Source organism: Symsagittifera roscoffensis, chromosome 1 (genome assembly GCF_963678635.1).
Source record: "Symsagittifera roscoffensis chromosome 1, txSymRosc1.1, whole genome shotgun sequence".
Taxonomy (NCBI): domain Eukaryota; kingdom Metazoa; phylum Xenacoelomorpha; order Acoela; family Convolutidae; genus Symsagittifera; species Symsagittifera roscoffensis.
The window spans coordinates 38,658,341-38,677,292 of NC_087062.1; the positions used below are offsets into that span (position 1 = coordinate 38,658,341).

General features: G+C 34.1%; 1 protein-coding gene across 4 annotated transcripts in view; it reads left to right on the forward strand.

The window, feature by feature from the left end:
• The first annotated feature begins 276 nt into the window (after positions 1-276).
• LOC134844102 (orexin/Hypocretin receptor type 1-like) overlaps positions 277-18,952 on the forward strand; it is a 74,962-nt gene continuing 56,286 nt past the window's right edge. Inside the window, exon 1 of one of the 4 annotated variants that reach the window (XM_063860644.1) lies at positions 277-384. The gene's annotated coding sequence lies outside the window, so the exon portion shown is untranslated. Of the gene's footprint in view, positions 385-2,195; positions 2,279-4,487; positions 4,772-17,246; positions 17,514-18,952 lie in introns of those variants that run through there. The other 3 variants (XM_063860652.1, XM_063860597.1, XM_063860625.1) reach the window with 3 other exon arrangements.

Genomic DNA, 18,952 nt, shown 5'->3' on the forward strand with positions numbered 1-18,952 from the left:
TATGTAGAACTAAACTTCCTGTCGACTAACAAAAAGTAAATATTTCTATTAACTGCTAAAAGCCCAAGAGAAAAGCCCAAGAGAAAATAACACCCTTGGAGAAGGAAAATTTACTTGATTACCTACTGACAAAAAAGGCAAGACAAAAAATAGAATTGCTGAAAAATAGTCCAAAAGTTACTGCGCAGACTGCTCCTGTATAAGCCTCTTTATTTCCCAAAAATTTGATAAGCCTCACAAATTGAAATTAAATTCTCCCTGCACATTTCATTCAGTCAGCCAGCTGTTTATTGCTTCAGCGGTAAATTTGAATGTGTTCAAAATTTTGTTTAACAAACCGACAAACTTCAATTCTGAATGTTATTTGCGAGTCTATGCCTAAAGGTAAAGTTTGAACTTCAATTCCCTTAATAATTCCCAATAAATGAGAAAAGTTTAAAAAAATCATCTGAAGTAGCAAAGTTTTTCAATAGTGTAAGTTCAACACAAATCAAAATTAATGTAGAAAATGGTTCTTTTGTCAATTGTCAAAAATTATTTTTAAAAAGTCATTGTTCAAGCACAATAGCGCGCCGCTACTATGCAAAATGTATAACTACCGTTATTGCTGAACAATATGACAGATAAACAAGGCATTCGTGGCTTATTAAGGGGACCTTTGCAGCAACCGTACCTTCCATTTGGTACTATTTTACGGCATTCACTGTTGGTTGAGAAACCCTACAAGTTCTCTAAAGAAGCATTTGACGCCAATACACACTAAACTTGAAGAGGAGCGCGATCAGTAAAATTACGACCGAAAAAAGATACCTTAATCAAAAGCAAAATAAGGCCTCATGGATTGCACAGAAAACGACTTACTAAAATCGATGGGGCTGCCGTGCCTGTATGAGTCAATTAATCAAATTGCGGTCTTGATCGTTTGGCAACTCATTCATCTTTTTAGCATTTATTAATGATTTTATAATTGAGGCACTATGACTGAAAAAAAATCTTAAAAACAATCTACAGTGTATCAGGAGCGAGTTTAGGGAATCAACCCCTGGCAACCCAAAAAATCCCTTTCCCTTCAAAACTATTTTAAACATCCATTTCATTTTGATCAACCCCAAATTTTTTTCTGAAGACACCTGTCGCCATGATATGCGTATTTTGAGCGGTGGGAGATTCCAAATTTACAGAAGTTGCTCCAAACAATATGGAGCAGAACCTTTTTCCAAAACTTTTTTTCGAGAGATCTTAGAATATCCTAAACTCTGTAAAACAGCAAAAAAAAGTTTTTAAATGAAGAATTGTCGTTAAGGAAAATTTTGACCGAGTTATAGTTAATTTCAATGGAGCTAATTCAAAAATGAAATAACGATTGTCTAGGGATTTCTTGATTTAATGATTTTTTTTTCACGTGATATACAAAACATTGTTAACAATTATTTCTAATCCTCAAAAACTTTAGGAAAATTTTTTTTCACTTGTTTCAACTGATTAAAAAGTAAATTGCGGCCATGTGTATATGCTTTATATCAAAGAGAACGAGTAAGTCGACCCGGAAAAAGTTAGAATCGATTTTGATTTTAGTTAGACATTCTTCCTTCAACTGTAATTACTACGAGATAACTTTTTCATTGAAAAACGTTCTATTTTTTAAATCGAATATAACTCAATTCAGGTTAAAAGATTTAAACGATTTCAAATTGAACTGATGCAAATCAATTGAAGCAAGTAATGCGGTGATTTTTTTAGAAAACTATCAACTTTAATCTGTTGTTTTACTATTATGAGGAACCTTTGTCTAAGCAAAATCAGAAATATATTTGAATTTTTTGGTAAAATTAAACATTTTTTAGCAGAGGCTAATTTCACTGTTCCAAGTGAGTGGCAACATGGTTTTTACAAATTAACGTGATGGGTGCGCAATCTGAAAAACATTCAAAAATTTGACGAGAAAAGTAACTTTAAGCTTCAAAATATAAATTTGCGTCCACTCGAATGCCTAAACGCTTGGTAGAAATGCTTTTCTAAATTCATTATTCCTTATTTCTCTTACCTACTCTTACATTTGTTTTTCTCATACAATTAAAGGCTACAATTTTTCAATATTCAAATTTTGCGTTTTGTTTCTCAACCAATCTTCTTTTTTTGTAAACTTCTCATTGTATTGAGTTAAAATTTATTGTTTTGCTCGACTGCTGTATCAATATGCGTCTAAATATACGTGAACTGCACTTCCAACCATTGTGCGTCATTGATCATTAATATGAGCGGTAGCCGCCCGAGGAAAGTATGAAAATTTTTTGGTTTACTGACCCTACATTTTCTAAAGGCGCCTTTGCTGCCAGACTAAACTAATTTTGAGGTGAATGAGCACGCCGAGCAAGCTCAGTTTTTGGTGAAAGTTTTTTTTTCTAACAAAGTGCCAAAAAATTTTTTTTCCTTGTTTCATAAATTTGCTTGCAGCTTTGCTTATTTAGATTTCAGATATGAATAAGTGATGTTGTATTGATGATTAGGCAATTCATATTGCTTAAAAAATTTGTATATTATTCCGAATTTTGTAACGAATATTTGTGCTCGGGGTGATTTTTTTTTCTTCAGACAAATTTCGACTTTTTAACTACGTTATTCTTGACGGAAATTTTAAATACCATTCAAAAGGTATTTTTGTCTTGTACTCAAATTGAAAAATATATATATTTTATCTGTGATCTTTTTTTGTAAGGTTATGGGGGTTTAAATACTGCCATTTCGGCCAATTTGGGAAAATTACCGAGCGATATATTTCGTGCTAACAACGCGTAAACGGAGATTCAATCCGTCTTAGAAATCGTTCCAAATGGGTTGAAGGAAACTTTTTGCCATAATTGATTTGTTACCAGGAGTAAAATTAATCATTTTGTATTTTACATGGCGTGTGGTTAGATGATTTTCACCTAAAATCTGTTGTAAAAAAAATCATTTTATTTTATTAGTGATCCATAGACTTTAAAAAGCAGTCGGAACATTCAGGTCTTTGCCCTGATACGAGCAGTTTTGTTTAATTTGTAACCTTTATGTTGAGTCCGTATTTTGGAATATTTGGCTCTTCCCTTTTTCGACCACCTTTCAGTTTCAGTATTTAAAAACTGCTAAAGGATGTCATTTTTCAATGAAATTTGACACGATGAACGAACTTACAACAGTGAGCTGATTTAATCTGCATACCTTACATCGTAGTATCACGCGTTAGGCCATAATAACACGTAAAACAATCATACACAAAAAAATGAAAGTTGAAGGAGTGGAACAGAGTCAGATATTCTTAAATTTTACTAATTTCTGACCCAAACATGCTTTTCGACCGCGTAGTTTTTAGTCGCTTAGGGCTTTTTCTCAATTGTGAACAGCGAAAAAAAACTGAGAGAGCGTCAACTCGGGAATAGGACCTTCAATGCAATGATTTTGATAAGTGTTTATAATTTGACACTAATTAAGACATTGTTTAACAGTTTTGCCGATTAAGCAGTAAGGTAAAAGATTCAAAGCCCCGCTTCAAGATAAGTTTAGATGTTCTTCAAATACGCGATAAATTCAAAACACGTGCTTCTTTCAACATTTTAATGTTTCTACTATGTGTAAAAAGAAGAAGCAACCAGTTATAATTTTAGGTATAAATTATAATGAAGTCGGGATTATTATAAAGTATATTGTTTGGTGTTTTCAACCGCGTCCAGACAATTCAGCCAAAAGTATGCACACAATTCAGCCAATAATAGTGACCGCCGCTGTCGCGCCAACGTGTTGCGAGCAGGCCAACAGAGGGTAGGACTCTATACAAAATTTAGAGCCGGTTATCGCCGTGAAGCGGCGACACGTGCTTAGCGCGCCCACCAGCGACCTTAAACCGAGAAATAACTCCATTTCCGATTTTTTCTTTCGAATCTACGTTATGAAAAACTGGCTGAATTGTCTCTGGTTGAATTGAGTGTATACTTTGGCTGAATTGTCTGAGTTTCATATCGGCTGAAGTGTCTTTGGCCGAATTGTATGTGTGCCGTTTACATGGATTGATCGCTGTATAGCCTTCCTGATCAAGAATACCTGTTTCGTCTTATTATTTTTGAGATTCAACTGTTATTAGTTTTTGATAAATTTATGATGGCGATGGTCCAATTAAACCTTGCCGATTAACTGCCATCACCAAGACTTTTCACGAAAAGAAAGGCCTTGAAAAAACTAATTTTTGTTCGACATGTTTAAAATTAGGCTAAAAATTGTCGGCACTTTTTCCAACTGCTTTCCTTCTAATCGTGTATTTGTTTTATGGTTGCTGGAAACAGAAGGGCAAACTTCAAAGAAAAAATGTATGAATGAGATTTGGCGCGGTAACATTTGGCTACCGTTTTTTTGTCTGATGAAAAAACGGCAGAGCTTTAACTATAGCATGGAGTAATAACTATTGATTATTTTGTTATAAAATTTCTCATTAAATTATCAAACAAAACGGCTGAAACTAGACGCAAAACGGAAATAACAAGTTTAATGAAAAATTATTTATCGTAACTTCCAGTAGCGCTTCTTCGTTTTTTCGTGGCACTCAGTTATTCTGCACCTGCTTTGCTAACAGCGATTCCATCAATTTCATCAGGAGACAAAATGCCACAATTTAGCTGGTAGACTTTTACTTTTCGCCTCATACTTTTTGCTCTTAGATAATTTCTTATATTAGTTTTTATCATCATATGCTCTGAAATCGTCTGAGCTACAACGCAATGTTCTCTTCGTCGACAATTCTAAGGTGAGCTACGTTTTTAGTACGAGTGAATAAGAGGCATATTGAGGCTTGGGGAAAGCGAAGTGGATGCCCCCCCCCCCCCCCTCCTCCCCCCCCCCCCCCCTCCTCCTCCCTCAGTTTTTTTTTGCCTCCCAACTCTTCCCCTTATTCGCCACCTTTTCACACCCGGGTTGAAGTCACAGAGGTTATAAGTCCTGTTCAAGTAAAACACCAGTTGTACAACAAAATTCAGTTCTCTATCAAAGTAAAATCAATATTTTACTCTGGTTTTCACCTGACCAAGAGATTAAATAGGAAAAAAATTGCTGGCACTGTTCTAGAACTGTAACATTACTGTTACAGTACTGTTTTATTCAGTTTTTATTCTGAACCATAACTGGAAAAATTTATACGAAAATTCTATTTGATTTTTGATTTCAAAGTTTTTTGACGTGTCGTTATAATCAAATATACGATTAAAATAGACATAAATTGTACAAACTGTGCTAGAAACCACGTAAAATGCAGATTTACAGGGCGGTCCTTTTTTCTTCTCCCCCACCTGCAAAATTTTAGTAGTGAAATTTTGTTCACACCAACTGAATGTTTTGGAAGTTGGCATGCGAACTGATTATGCCATGACAAACTATTTGGTCCTCATGTTTAACCTTGTAAAACCCCTCGTTACACCATAAAAAGGATGCTTATGTGAGGTGGGGAAAAGGAAAAAGAGCCTACAGGGTTAAGGTTTGGAGTAACAGGGCTTAAGTAACTGAATTTGTCTGCAAACACGTCAATTTTTGGTTAAAAAATATATTTTTTAAATTGATGCATCCCCCCAGAGCTAAAATCTGCTCAAATCAACCTATAAACGCAATTTTGTTGTTCGCAAAAAGGCAGAAATGTGTTGGCGTTGGTAGTAAGAAGACTTGAGCAACTAAATTTGCCTGGAAGTACTGTATATATGTATGTATGTTTTTCTGTTTGCATGCATGCATGTATGTATGTATGTATGTATGTATGTATGTATGTATGTATGTATGTATGTGTTTATGTTAGCATGCATGCATGCATGAATGTATTTATGTATGTATGTATCTATGTATGTATGTATCTTTATATGTTTGTATGCATGAATGCATGCATGTATGTATGTAGGTATGTTTTATATATGATTGTATGAATGAATGTATGTTTTTATGGGTTTATGTATGTTTGTATGTAAAAATGTGTGTATGGAAGTACTGCGGTTTTTTCTCTGATTTATTTTTGATCAGAGAAAAAATACCACTTGCAAGAATCTGATCCAGAACTGATATTTTACTGATACGGCCCAATTTGTTTTAAGTCTAGCTAAATTAAATGGTCGTATTAATTTCGGAACTTGAATTTTTACACTTGATCTTTGATACGGTCCAAAATGGATAGTATTGCGATAAATTCTTTTCCCGGAAAAAACTAACCGATATGAATTAAGGGGCAGTCGGAATATTCAAGGCTTTGCCCTGATGCACGAGCAGTCTTGTTTTGCTTATACTTTGACTGCTTCAATACAAAATGGGGTACTTAACGCGCAAAGTATTTTATCGTCTGAAAGAGTAATCGACTACTTGAATTATTCTAAACTGAATTGAGAAGAACACCTCGTGCTTATAAAAACGTTAGCTGACCCAAAAGTATCACTTATTATATATTTTACTACTATAACATACTTTACATAGCGTGCGGAAAAAATCAAAAAGAAATGAACAGGGAAAATAAAAAATATTTCAAATTGTTTTGAACATTTTGTAACTGTTTTCGAAAGCAAAATTTTCGACGACCTTAAAGTGCAGTCATCTTGTTATGAGTGGTCTTATTGTTCCGACTTTCGATACGAAAGTAAGGGAATATTTGTGCTCGGGTGGGTTTTTTTTCTTCAGACAAATTTCGACTTTTTAATTAGCCATTTATGGCGGAATTCTTTTATACCATTCAAAAGGTATTGCTGTGCTGAGCTTAAACTTGAAAAGATAATTCACCTGTGATCTTTTTTCGTAAAGAAATGGGGGTTTAAAGATTGCCCTTTTAGTCAATTTGGGACAATTAACGCGCGATATATTTCGCGGTATTAACGCGTAAGCGGAGATTTAATCCGTCTTAGAAATTGTTCCAAATTGGTTAAAAGACGCTCATTTGCGATAATTTATTCGTTACAATAAGCGTAATCTATTCTTTTGTACTTTATATGGCGTGTGGGGGTGTCTTTGTGAAAAATCTTAAAAGTTTTGATTTTTTTTTTTTTTTTTTTTTTTTTTTTTCATTTCATTTTATTACATTTAATTTTTTTTATGTTACTACTGCTCCATAAACCTTTAAAGGCAGTCGAAACAATCAGGGCTTCGCCCTGATACGAGCAGTCTTTTTTAAAATTACTATTTAATATGAACAAAGCAGCTCGTGTATCAGGGCAGAGCTCTGAGATTTCAGGAAGCCCTGTGAATAGTCACAAAAAATTTGATAGAGAAATTTTTTTATATTTATTTCGAAATGTTTGTTATTTGTCCTCCATCAGCCAATAAAAAATGCCAAATACCTAAGTGTCCAAAAAGTGATCTAACAGAGAACAAGACTAATCGTTTACCAGAGCAAAAGACAGGATGTTCCCACTAATGGATTTTATTGGGATAAAAAATATTAGGATTATAATCCATTTTTAATGGATTATAATCAATTATTTTGTCATTTTATAGGTGCTGACCATATTATGACAATATAATCGATTATGATCCATGGGTGCTCGGTGCGGGTACCCTTTTACTTGCCTGATGATGCAAAACAGATGCAAAAACACAAAGCAAACAAAAAGTCGCCAGATAATAGATAATAATCGGAGAAACTTCGGTGCGGGGTGGCCAATTAATTTGCTTCAGTTCAGATTGGAATGATTAATGAGTGCAGGATTTTTTGTACTGAATTTACGAACTGAAATGAAATAAAAATGAGTAGGAGAACTTCAGCGCAGTTAGGCTTGTTGAAGCCAATTCGCCTGGGAACCCGACTGTTTACGAGTCGATCCCATCACGCTGGAAACTTTTGTTGGTCTAAATGAACAACAATCCCAGCAAATATATTCCTATGTTTCTTTGAAAGTCAACACAACATCTATGACATCATTGAGGTAACTCAATTCTTAAAACCGTTTTCAAGAACTTCCTTTTGAAGCTTGAACACAACATTTCTTCAAAAATCTTTCAAAGTTTTTTTTCTAAATCTGAAGTTTTCTGTTGATTTTTTTTGTCTTGAGGGAGCTGATTGTTTCCTCTAAGCTTAATGTTAACTGTATCTATTTTATAAAAATGCCGAGAGCGTAGTGCGATTTATCTTTGTATCTTTGCGCGGCAACTTATCTTTCTGAGACAATCGGTAAGAGCATGGTCCAAAAACTGACTGAAATTCTGTCACAACCTTCAAAAAGCTTGGCTACGAATTGGAGAAGCATGGTAAAGAGCCAGATAACTAGAGAATTTTTGGTCTGGTTAAGGAACAAAATTCAATATGAGCTAACTAGATTACAAAACCCACCTATGCCCATCACCATTTACCCAAACTAAAGCCTTAATTGTCACCAATAGATTGTTTAAAGTTACGCGTTTTGGGCTCACCGGCTATTTCAGAAATTTTTTTTCAAAGTTTTCCGGCTCTGCTTTTTGGCTGACCTTGAAACAAAAAAATTTTCGAAAGTTTATTCTGCCAAATTCCGAAGATCCAAATTTTGTGACAATCAGAAAAGTCAAAATTTGCATTCATCTAGAAAATAATGATTTTCGGCTAAACTTACTTGATTTTGTGATGTCTGTGAAAAATGAAGCCAGAATTTGGGCTAGACCTTGTCAGTGAGAACAGAAAACCGCGCGGTTCACCAAACGCCGAAAAAACAGGAGCAAAGTTTTTCTCTCGGGCACAAGGCGTATTTCAGGCGGACAAGTTTTTTTTGAACTTCAAGAAATGATGTCAACTAATCAAGAACGCCCTCAGGAGTTCCATAGATAACAATTAGTTAAATTTGAGCTTCTATAAAAGTGAAAAAAAATGGTTATAATCAATTGAAAATTTAGTTTAATGCTATAATTCAATGAAGCAATAATATCCATTCCAAATCAATTAAAGTCGATAATTTTCACCTTATTAGATTAAAAACAATGAAAAATCATAATATAGATTTTTTCCATTTTGTATGCATGTATATGCTGGGCGGATCTAGGATTTTCTCGAGGGGGGAGGAGTTCCAAAAAAGTTTCAAAAATTTTGTCTACTTTTTTGTAGGTTGACTAAATTGATTTTCTGAGCTCTCTCTCAAACCACTATAAAGACCTCAATTTGACCAAATTTTCTGCACTGCAGCCAAATTTTTGAAAAAATGGGCCGGAAAAGGCGTTTCTAGGCACTTTTTGGAAAAATTTGAACGAAAAACAAAAAACCACGTTTTTTCGGCACGATCTCTCCTCTCTCAAAATTGGAATATATTAGCGCCAAAGGCGTCTTTGGAAAAATTTTAGGGTCAGTCAGGCAACAATGGATATCTCAGAATAGTACATACGAGGGACCTTTTAGGTCGGCAGGGCGTTGACAATCTGAGGGGGATGCATATAATGATTATCAGAAATTAGCTGAAAATTGCAGTTTTCAGTCAAAACGTTGTAGAAAATGCTCAAAATTGAACTAATAATTGTTTTTAAAATGTTTTTTGTGGAGGGTGTAAAGTTTTATGTATATTTGTTTGTTTTTGTAGATTGCAATACTACTTTTGACAGGGATCGCATGCCAAAAAAGCAAGTTTTTGGCCAGATTTTTTCGGCCATCGGGGCGTGGTGTGTTGAGGGCGTTTTGTGGGTATGGGGTGGCGTTTGTAAGGCACAAAGGGGCAAACAATGATACGAGGGGAGGTAAGGGAGGGTCAAAAGCGTAAATGGGGTGATAGTTGGAGTTTTTTTTCATTTTGAGAAAGTTAAGGTTTAGAAATCGAGTAGGCAGTACACTCGTTTTGCCAAGTTTTTGCATTACTCTTTTAAGAAATTAGAATTTTTTGCAACACTATGTATGCTCGACGCGAAACAAAAATAAAAAGCAAAAACAAAACAAGATTGCTCGTATCAGGGCAAAGCCCTGAATGTTCCGACTGCCTTTTCAGGTTTATCGAGCAGTAGTAACATAAAAAAAAATTAAATATAATAAAAAAAAAATTAAAAAAAAAATTTCTAAGATTTGAAAAATTTTTATGAAATCAATCATCCCCCCACACGCCATATAAAGTTTAAAAGAATAGATTTTGCTCATTGCAACAAAAAAATTATGGCAAATAAGCTTCTTTCTACCAAATTGGAACGATTTAAAAGACGGATTAAATCTCCACTTACGCGTTAATAGCGCGAAATATATCGCGCGTTAATTGTCCCAAATTGACCAAAATGGCAATCTTTTAACCCTCATAACTTTACGAAAAAAGATCACAGGTGAAATATTTTTTCAAATTTAAGCTCAGGACAACAATACCTTTTGAATGATATAAAAAAATTCTGTCAAAAATGGCTAGTTAAAAAGTCGAAATTTGTCTGAAGAAAAAAAAACCCTCCCGAGCACAAAAATTCCGTCACTTTCGTATCGAAAGTCGGAGCAACAACATTTTGATTGATTTTAAATAGGTTATAATCATTTTCGATTTGTTGCAGGGGCGGATCTAGGATTTTCTCGAAAGGGGGGGGGGCGGATTTTCTAAAAAATTTTGACGACCTTTTTTTTTAGATCGACCAAATTGATTTTTCGAGCTCTCCCAAAGCACGGTTTTGTCCCTATTTTGGCCAAATTTTTTGCGCCGCAGGCAAAATTTTGAAAAAACAGGTCAAAAAAGGTGTTTTTAGGCACTTTTTGGAAAATTTTGACCGAAAAATTGCGTTTTTTCGGCGCGCGCTCCCCCCTCAAAATTAGTATATATTGGCGCCAAAGGCGCCTTTAGAAAATTTTTAGGGTCGGTCGGCCAAAAATGGATTTCTTAAAAAGTATCAAAAGGGGGACCCTTTGGGTCGGCAGGGGGTCGAATCCCTGAAGGGAAATCGTCCGCAGCCCCCCCCCCCCCTAAATCCAGCCCTGATTTGATGAAACAAAAGCTTATAATTGATTTTTTGTTCTATTTCGTTGTCTGTAGGCAACATGGAAATCGATTATATTTTTCACGTGTTAGACAACAAACCTTTTTTATAATTGATTTTGTTCCCTTCTCAACAGATGAAAATTTTTCATTTAGACAAAACGCTATCCTTAAAAGGTTTGTATTAACCATTTTAATAACTTTTTTTGTATTTTGATAAAACTTGTTTTTATTTGTTTGGGCAAAAAACCCGCCTGTTGATCTTGCTGTGGTAGGGTACACGTCTATGTTGCTTAAGACTATTTGAAGCCCAAAAAAAATTTTGTTATTTGAATTGCATGTTAATAATATTTTTATGTGTTGGTTCAACAAAAAGTTTGCTCGCTTTTAGCGCAGCCCTCAGTGTAGATGTTTGGTTGTAGAGTAATTCATTAAAAACAAGTTTAAACTTTTTAATCTTCTTCCAACCAAAGCTAGTTTTCTTCCAACAAAGTACTTTTTGCTCGACTTTCCTTACAAGCTCGGTTGTAGATGAAGTTTTTTTTTTAAATGCAAGTGAACTCAATTTAAAAACAGTTAGCGGGCGTTTCGTTTCTTCATTTTTAATGTTGTATCATCTATTTTGATCTGCAAGCTGAGATGTTTTATATGTTTGGTCCACTCACAAAATTTCGATTTTTTTTCAGCAGCAAGCATTCATAAATATAACAGATTCAAAAGGATTCAACATGGTGATTTTTTGGAGTGCGACTGCTTAGATTTCCGATGGGAGAAACTTTGTTTAGGAAATTTTCATTTCATATATCTACAACCTTTTTTTCGATAAATCAGAGCTAGATGTACTTAAAAAATTGTTTTTAAAAAGAGCGGTATGTATGTTTTTTTTAAATTTGCTTTGTACTCCATTAAAAACCTTGAGGTACACAAAATTGATGTCCTTGAATTTTTGTTTAAAAATTCAAACAGGAAATTTTGTTACGTTTTTTTTAGTAATTTTGAGGTAGGAAATGCGTAGCGCTTAATCATCTCGTCTTTTTACATTGCTGAACAGTTTCATTCCTCGCAAAAAAGTTGCCTTGTATCATAAGACCCCAGCTAAATATTTATAGGCAAAAACGGTTCTCGGCGTTTAAAAAAAATCATTTAATCATTGTTTGTATGAAATCTATGCTTTTTTAATTATTTAGTCAAGACTTAAGTCTCGTTTTTGGGCAGCATAAATTATCTGACTTTCGAACAATGTGAGGGAAATATATGCTCGGGTTGTTTTTTTTATTTCTCAAACCTCTTCGGTTCCTCGTAGGAAGAGTCCCTGGATTTGCACGGGCGCAGCTGATTCTGCACATCATCATAGTATCCTGTCACGAGATTGTCAAAATAATATCCTGCCACGAGTGGTCTTATTCATTCTATGCACGACTAATATTTTAACACAAGAAATTTGATAGTTTTAGCCTAAAATTCTTTGATATTTGATTTGCAAAAAACTTTTCGCGACCAATTAAAAGGCAGTTGAAACATTCAGGGCTTGGCAGTCTTTTTTTATCTTTCCGATAGAAATTTTTTTTTGGACTTTGAAATGGCTACTTGGTATTTTATCATTATGAATGATTTGTGACTCACAAAGGAAAAAATCAATATCAAAACCAAGCTCAAAATTCAAATTGATATTGATTAGGTATATTAAGCTGAATAGATATTTTAAGATCATCGGATTTGAGTCTTTCCGCATAGAAAACTAGTTATCACAAATCAATTTCAGAGGATATAAAGTGACAGATGTTTTATCTAAAAATATTCAGTGTGGTTGCACTGCGTAAAAATTTTATAAAGAGAACATCAGCAAAAAAAATTTATTCCGGCTTTTGAAAAAAACTACGGAAAAATTGTCTGTGCTTGGGTTATTTTTACTTTTTTGGCTTGTTTTATTTTGAATATTTTATCAATTAAGGTTTTTTTCAACAATTTAAATGGCAATCGGAACCTTCAGAGCGCCGCCTTGATGTGGTCAGCCTTGTTTTTTTTTTACATTACAGTGATCGAGATTTCATTTTGCTTCTGACCGACCTCGGTGAACAACATTTTTTAAAATTAATTTTTTTTTCTACGACTTTTCTGCTGCTACAATTTTTGCAGGCACAAATTTGGTTTATTTTATCTTATTTGTTTTGGTTGATTGCATGTGTTTGATGAAACATGGTTCTGGTCACTTGATTTGTTAGTGTAACCGAGTGTAGTTTTAACGTAAATCGACCTTCTCTGGATTCTGAATCCATTGAGGTCCATTTCTCATCAATTGTTGAGATTTGTTCCAATTTTGTTTCTATTTCCAGTGAGGTGAATTCTCCCTCTCTCTATCTTTCTCTCTCCTCTCTCTCTCTCTCTCTCTCACTCTCTCACTCTCTCCCTCTCTCTCTCTCTCTCTCTCTCTCACTCTTTCTTCTTTCTCTCTCTCTCTCTCTCTCTCTTTCTTTTCTCTCTCTCTCTCTCTCTCACACACACACACACTCCCAGAGCCGACTTTTGAACTGGATTAAAAATTTTCTAGTTATTCTGACCAAATCTTTTCTGTTTCCTGCTAGGTAATTATCTATTTATATCTGACTCTAAGAATAAACATTATCTAGTCGAACCTAAATTATTTACAATTGCTATAGTTTTGAATCAGAAAAATGCTTATTTGCACTATATTAATTCAAATGTAGCCCAAACTCTGATCATGTAGCTTAGAGTTAAAGGCTCGTGTGTCAATGATTTGATGTTTCTGCTTCCAAGCCCGCCTGATTTGTAGTCTGGCTACAACTTATCTGGACTTTGAAAATTGGGTAAGAACTTTGAAAACTGGAAACAGGGCTAAAAATAGCGCACGCTGAACTCAGGCTTTTTATTAAACTATCGATTGATTTCCCAAACTCAAAATCAAATTTTTACTCTAATGACCGTTTCTTTTTAAATCATGAGGATCGGATTGGAGAAAACTATGACCACTACAGTTAAAGTATGTGTACAAAACCTATCTCACCCTAATGAAGCAAATACACAATAAAAAATCCAAACTTAATAAAGGCAAACAAGTTTTGTTTTTATTTTTTACATTAGTTTATCATGTTGTTTTTTTCAGAATGAGTGGAGACATTATGTTACAAAATCGAAAATTAAACAAAAATTCAATTTTTTCCATTAGCAACTGCGCTTTTTTAACAATTTTCTCTGGAGAAAAAACTTGATTTAAAGAAATTAGAGAACAATAAGAACGTTCAAGACTTCAATTGATACTGACAATTTTATTTTTTCAGGAAACACGTTAAAACTTGTTGTTTTTTGAATGAGTGCAAAAAATTTGAATGAATTTTTATTTAAGACTTTAATTATCAGAATCCTCTGAGAAATGCCATTTCATCCTGTTTTTTTTCTAATTGGGTTATCTTTATGAAAAGAAATTATGAGCAAGCCATTTTTCTTCAAAAGAAATGAAATTGAAAAAGAAGCGAGAAAAAGGTGAAAATTTTTTTAAAGTTCTTGAATTGGTTGTCACTTTTCATATCGAATATTGGTTGTGTTTTTGCTTTAAGATCAATTTTGAATTTTTGATCAAATTTTTTTTTATATAACATCTGAAAGATATAGATACCCTGAGCTCAATTTTACAAACTTTACCAGAGTTTTTTTTCGGGAAGCTAGAATGATTTAAGCCAGGGACATTTTGGTGGGCAAAAATCTAATTTTCTTTGAGCGTGTTACAGATTGCGCAATCAAATCAAGCTCAGAAGCCAATTCAAACTCATTTGAGCTTAGATAATTGATTCAAAAACCGTGCTAGTAGATGCGAAATATATCATTTTGTGCCTGGCAGTAGGTGTGTGCGTGGGAGGGCGTTGATTTGGTAGAATTTTCCCAGCAACAAAAAACTTTGACCGAAAATTTACTTCAGGGAACCCATAGGTCGCACTGATACGGGCAGTCTTGTATAATTTTTTGATAGTCAACTAAATTGCATTTTGTCTGAGTGAACATCAAATTAAAGTCATTTTCGTTTTCGCTGGCCAATTAGCACACATACTTATCTTCGTACCTCCTCTTAAGCTGAGATCTGAATTTGCTTAAATCAAGTCAAGTAACCTTTTTTCAAATTACCACAAAAACACTCCTAATTATTTGCTGAACATAAAAACGAGAAAATATGTGTTTTTGGAAACAATTCTCATGAAAATGATCATTAAGTAGGCTCGTGAAGCCTATTTTACAGCCTTTCAAAGGTAATCAAAAACAGATAAGGAGCGAGTTCTTACCCACATTCAAAATTGTTTCCAATTAAAAACTCGTTGAAATGCTTTTAAATGTTCCGTTTCGTCTTGAGGAGAAAATTGTGGAAAGCTTAAGCCTGGAAGGATTTTTATTCAGACCAGCTTTGGGGTTTAATAGAGCTGTAAGATAATAATCCTGCTCGCAAACCACTCCAAATTGAATTGAGGTTAACTAATTGGGGCAATCAAGTAATGAGTTGCTAGACGTCAAAAATGTCTTCTCTGCTAAACGCTGCTTGCAGGAAAAAATTTCAGAAGAGTTTTTTTTTAAAGTTCAATTTTTTTTCACTTGAAAGTAATATTGATAACTCGAAGGTAGTCAAAAAGTACACGTCTTCGCCCGGGTACGATCAGTTTCTTAAATAGTTTTTTTTAGATATTTGTGGCTCTATGAATTGAAGATCTGTGGTAATTGAACAATTCATATGTTCAAAACTGTACTAATTGAACACAGGATTGTATTTGGCTGCTAATGATGCGGATGTCAGATCATTATCACCAGCAGCTTAAGAAGTTTAAACAGAAACATTGCTTTTGCTACTACAATTCTATAAATGAATATAAAATTTAAACAAGACTGCTCGTATCAGGGCGAGGCCCTGAATGTTCCGACTGCCTTTTAAGGTTTATGGAGCAGTAATAAAATTAAAAAATTAAATAAAATTTAAAAAAAATGAAAAAAAAATTTTCTGAAATTATTTATGATAACCACCCCCCCACACGCCATATACAGTACAAAGAATCAAATTCGTTCATTGTAACAAATCAATTATGGCAAATAAGCTTCGTTCAACCAATTTGGAACGATTTCTAAGACGGATTAACTCTCCGCTTACGCGTTAAAAGCGCGAAATATATCGCGCGTTAATTGTCCCAAATTGGCCAAAATGGCAACCTTTAAACCCCCGTAACTTCACGAAAAATGATCACAGGTGAAATATCTTTTCAAATTTGAGCTCAGGACAACAATACCTTTTGAATGATAAAAAAAATTCCGTCAAAAATGGCTAGTTAAAAAGTCGAAATTTGTCTGAAGAAAAAAAAAAACCCACCCCGAGCACAAATATTCCGTTACTTTCGTACCGAAAGTCGGAACAACAAGACTGCTCGTATCAGGGCGAAGCCCTGAATGTTCCGACTGCCTTTTAAGGTTTATGGAGCAGCAGTAAAAGCATTAAAAAATTAAATGAAAATTTTTTCTAAAATTTGAAATTTTTTGTGAAAATCATCCCCCCACACGCCGTATAAAGTACAAAAAGAGAGATTTCGTTCATTGTAACAAATCAATTATGGCAAATAAGCTTCGTTCAACCAATTTGGATTGATTTATAAGACGGATTAAATCTCCGCTTACGCGTTAATAACGCGAATTATATCGCGCGTTAATTGTCCCAAATTGGTCAAAATGGCCAAAATGGCAATCTTTAAACCCTCATAACTTTACAAAAATTGATCACAGGTAAAATATCTTTTCAAATTTAGGCTCGGGACAACAATAGCTTTCGAATGATATAAAAAAGTCCGTCAAAAGTGGCTAGTTAAAAAGTCGAAATTTGTCTGAAGAAAAAAAAACCCACCCGAGCACAAATATTCAGTTACTTTCGTATCGAAAGTCGGCACAAAAAAATTTCCAGCAAACTCAACCTTTTTTGCATATTTTGAATGATGCCACAGATCAAAGCTGCCTCTGAAATGACATTGAAAGCTTTTCAAATATCAGTTTGACAACTCTAAGCCAAACCTATTGTGCCCACCCAAATCACCTCATTTTTTCAAAAACCTTCAGTAGACTACAGCTGACGCATCTGCTATCAATGGTATTAAGCAACGGGGTCGGGCCTGCTCCTTATTCAGGGTATGTTAATGACTAAAGCTATTTGATAACCCTCTTTAATACCATGTTTCATACCGACGTACCGACGAGTATAATCGCGGATAAAATAGTAATTTGGGGGCACGAAATCCATTTTGAAAAAGGTATTACCATCCGCTACCTCTTCTAATTCATTTTCAGAGCTGCGGGTAGAATGAATTAACTATTCATTTAGTTGTATTCGTTTGCTTTAAGGTCCACCTTTCATATTTTTTATTTTATATATATATTCCTCTAAGTTGTCTTATTTTATAACCGAATATTTAAATATGCTTCCTTTCAAAAAAATATTCAATTCTACCCACTTATTGAAACTGGAGATTCCTTTAGCTATCGAATAATTGAGGAAAAACAAAAAACCTTTCCGGTGCAAAAGAGTTACTCGAAAATTATTTCCGGTGCAAAACTCAAAAGTTATTTCCGGTGCAGCATATTTCCGGTGCAACTTGAACGGTCAAGTTTTACGTAAGTATTTCGTATTTGTTAATAATCAGAGTTATACTTTTGAAAAGATGGCATGCATTTCACATCATCAACAGTCAATGAATTCAGAACCTGTATTTTCTATTTTGAATATTTTTTCATAATCTGTAAGATCAGACCCCAACGTTTTTGGGTTTTTTGAAGTATTTTCTTTTTAAAAATGGTTCTTTTTATTGTCTGTGCATAAAAAGAACACTCCTATAGCCAGATGACAACCGACTTGCCAGTTGCCCAATTTGTTGGTCTTTTTGTTGTCTGTACATAGAAAAAAAACTGCTCGTATTAGGGCAATCTAATGAACATTCATATTGCGTTTTGATTTATGTAATAAATTAAAGAAAAATCATTGAAAAAAATTAAAAAAACTGAAATTTCAAAAAAAAAACTGAAGTTTTAATTTTTTTTTGATATTTTGCTTTGAAAATTATCACTCTACACGCTATGTTGCGCACATGGCAAAAATTAAATAGACTAAAAAGTATGCATCAATTCAATTCGGAACAATTTCCAAGCCGGATTAAGTCTCCGCTTACGCGTTAATTGCACAAAATATATGGCATGTTAATTGTCCCAAGTTGGTCAAAATGGCAACATTTGAACCCCAACAAGAGTGCTCGTGTTTTGGATCAGAGCCCTGAAGTTTCTTAATGCCCTTTATTGTTCCGACTTTCGATACGAAAGTAACGGAATATTTGTGCTCGGGGTGGGTTTTTTTCAGACAAATTTCGACTTTTTAACTAGCCATTTTTGACGGAATATTTTTATATCATTCGAAAGCTATTGTTGTCCTGAGCTTAAATTTGAAAAGATATTTCACCTGTGATTATTTTTCGTAAAGTTATGAGGGTTTAAAGATTGCCATTTTGACCAATTTGGGACAATTAACGCGCGATATAATTCGCGCTATTAACGCGTAAGCGGAGATTTAATCCGTCTTAGAAATCGTTCCAAATTGGTTGAAAGAAGCTTATTTGCCATAATTAATTTGTTACAAGGAGCAAAATCTATTGTTTGGTACTTTATATGGCGTGTGGGGGGATGATTTTCATAGAAAAATTTTCAAATTTTAGAAAAGTTTTTCATTTTATTTTATTTCATTCAATTTTTTGGATCTACTTAACAATCTCTCCCCCCCCTCTTTCAAGAAAGGGGGTTTCTTTAATAGATACAATAGGGGGGGAGATTGTTAAGTAGATCCATTTTTTTAATGTTATTACTGCTCCATAAACGTTAAAAGGCAGTCGGAACTTTCAGGGCTTCGCCCTGATACGAGCAGTCTTGTTTGGTATAAAATAGATTTTGGTAGAAAAAAATATTGAAAACTTTAATTTTTGGTTAATGTCGATGTTGAAGATCAATTGGGAAAATAATGGTCGTACGAAAATAAAACGATCTATCAGTTAGCATCAATTCAATTTGGG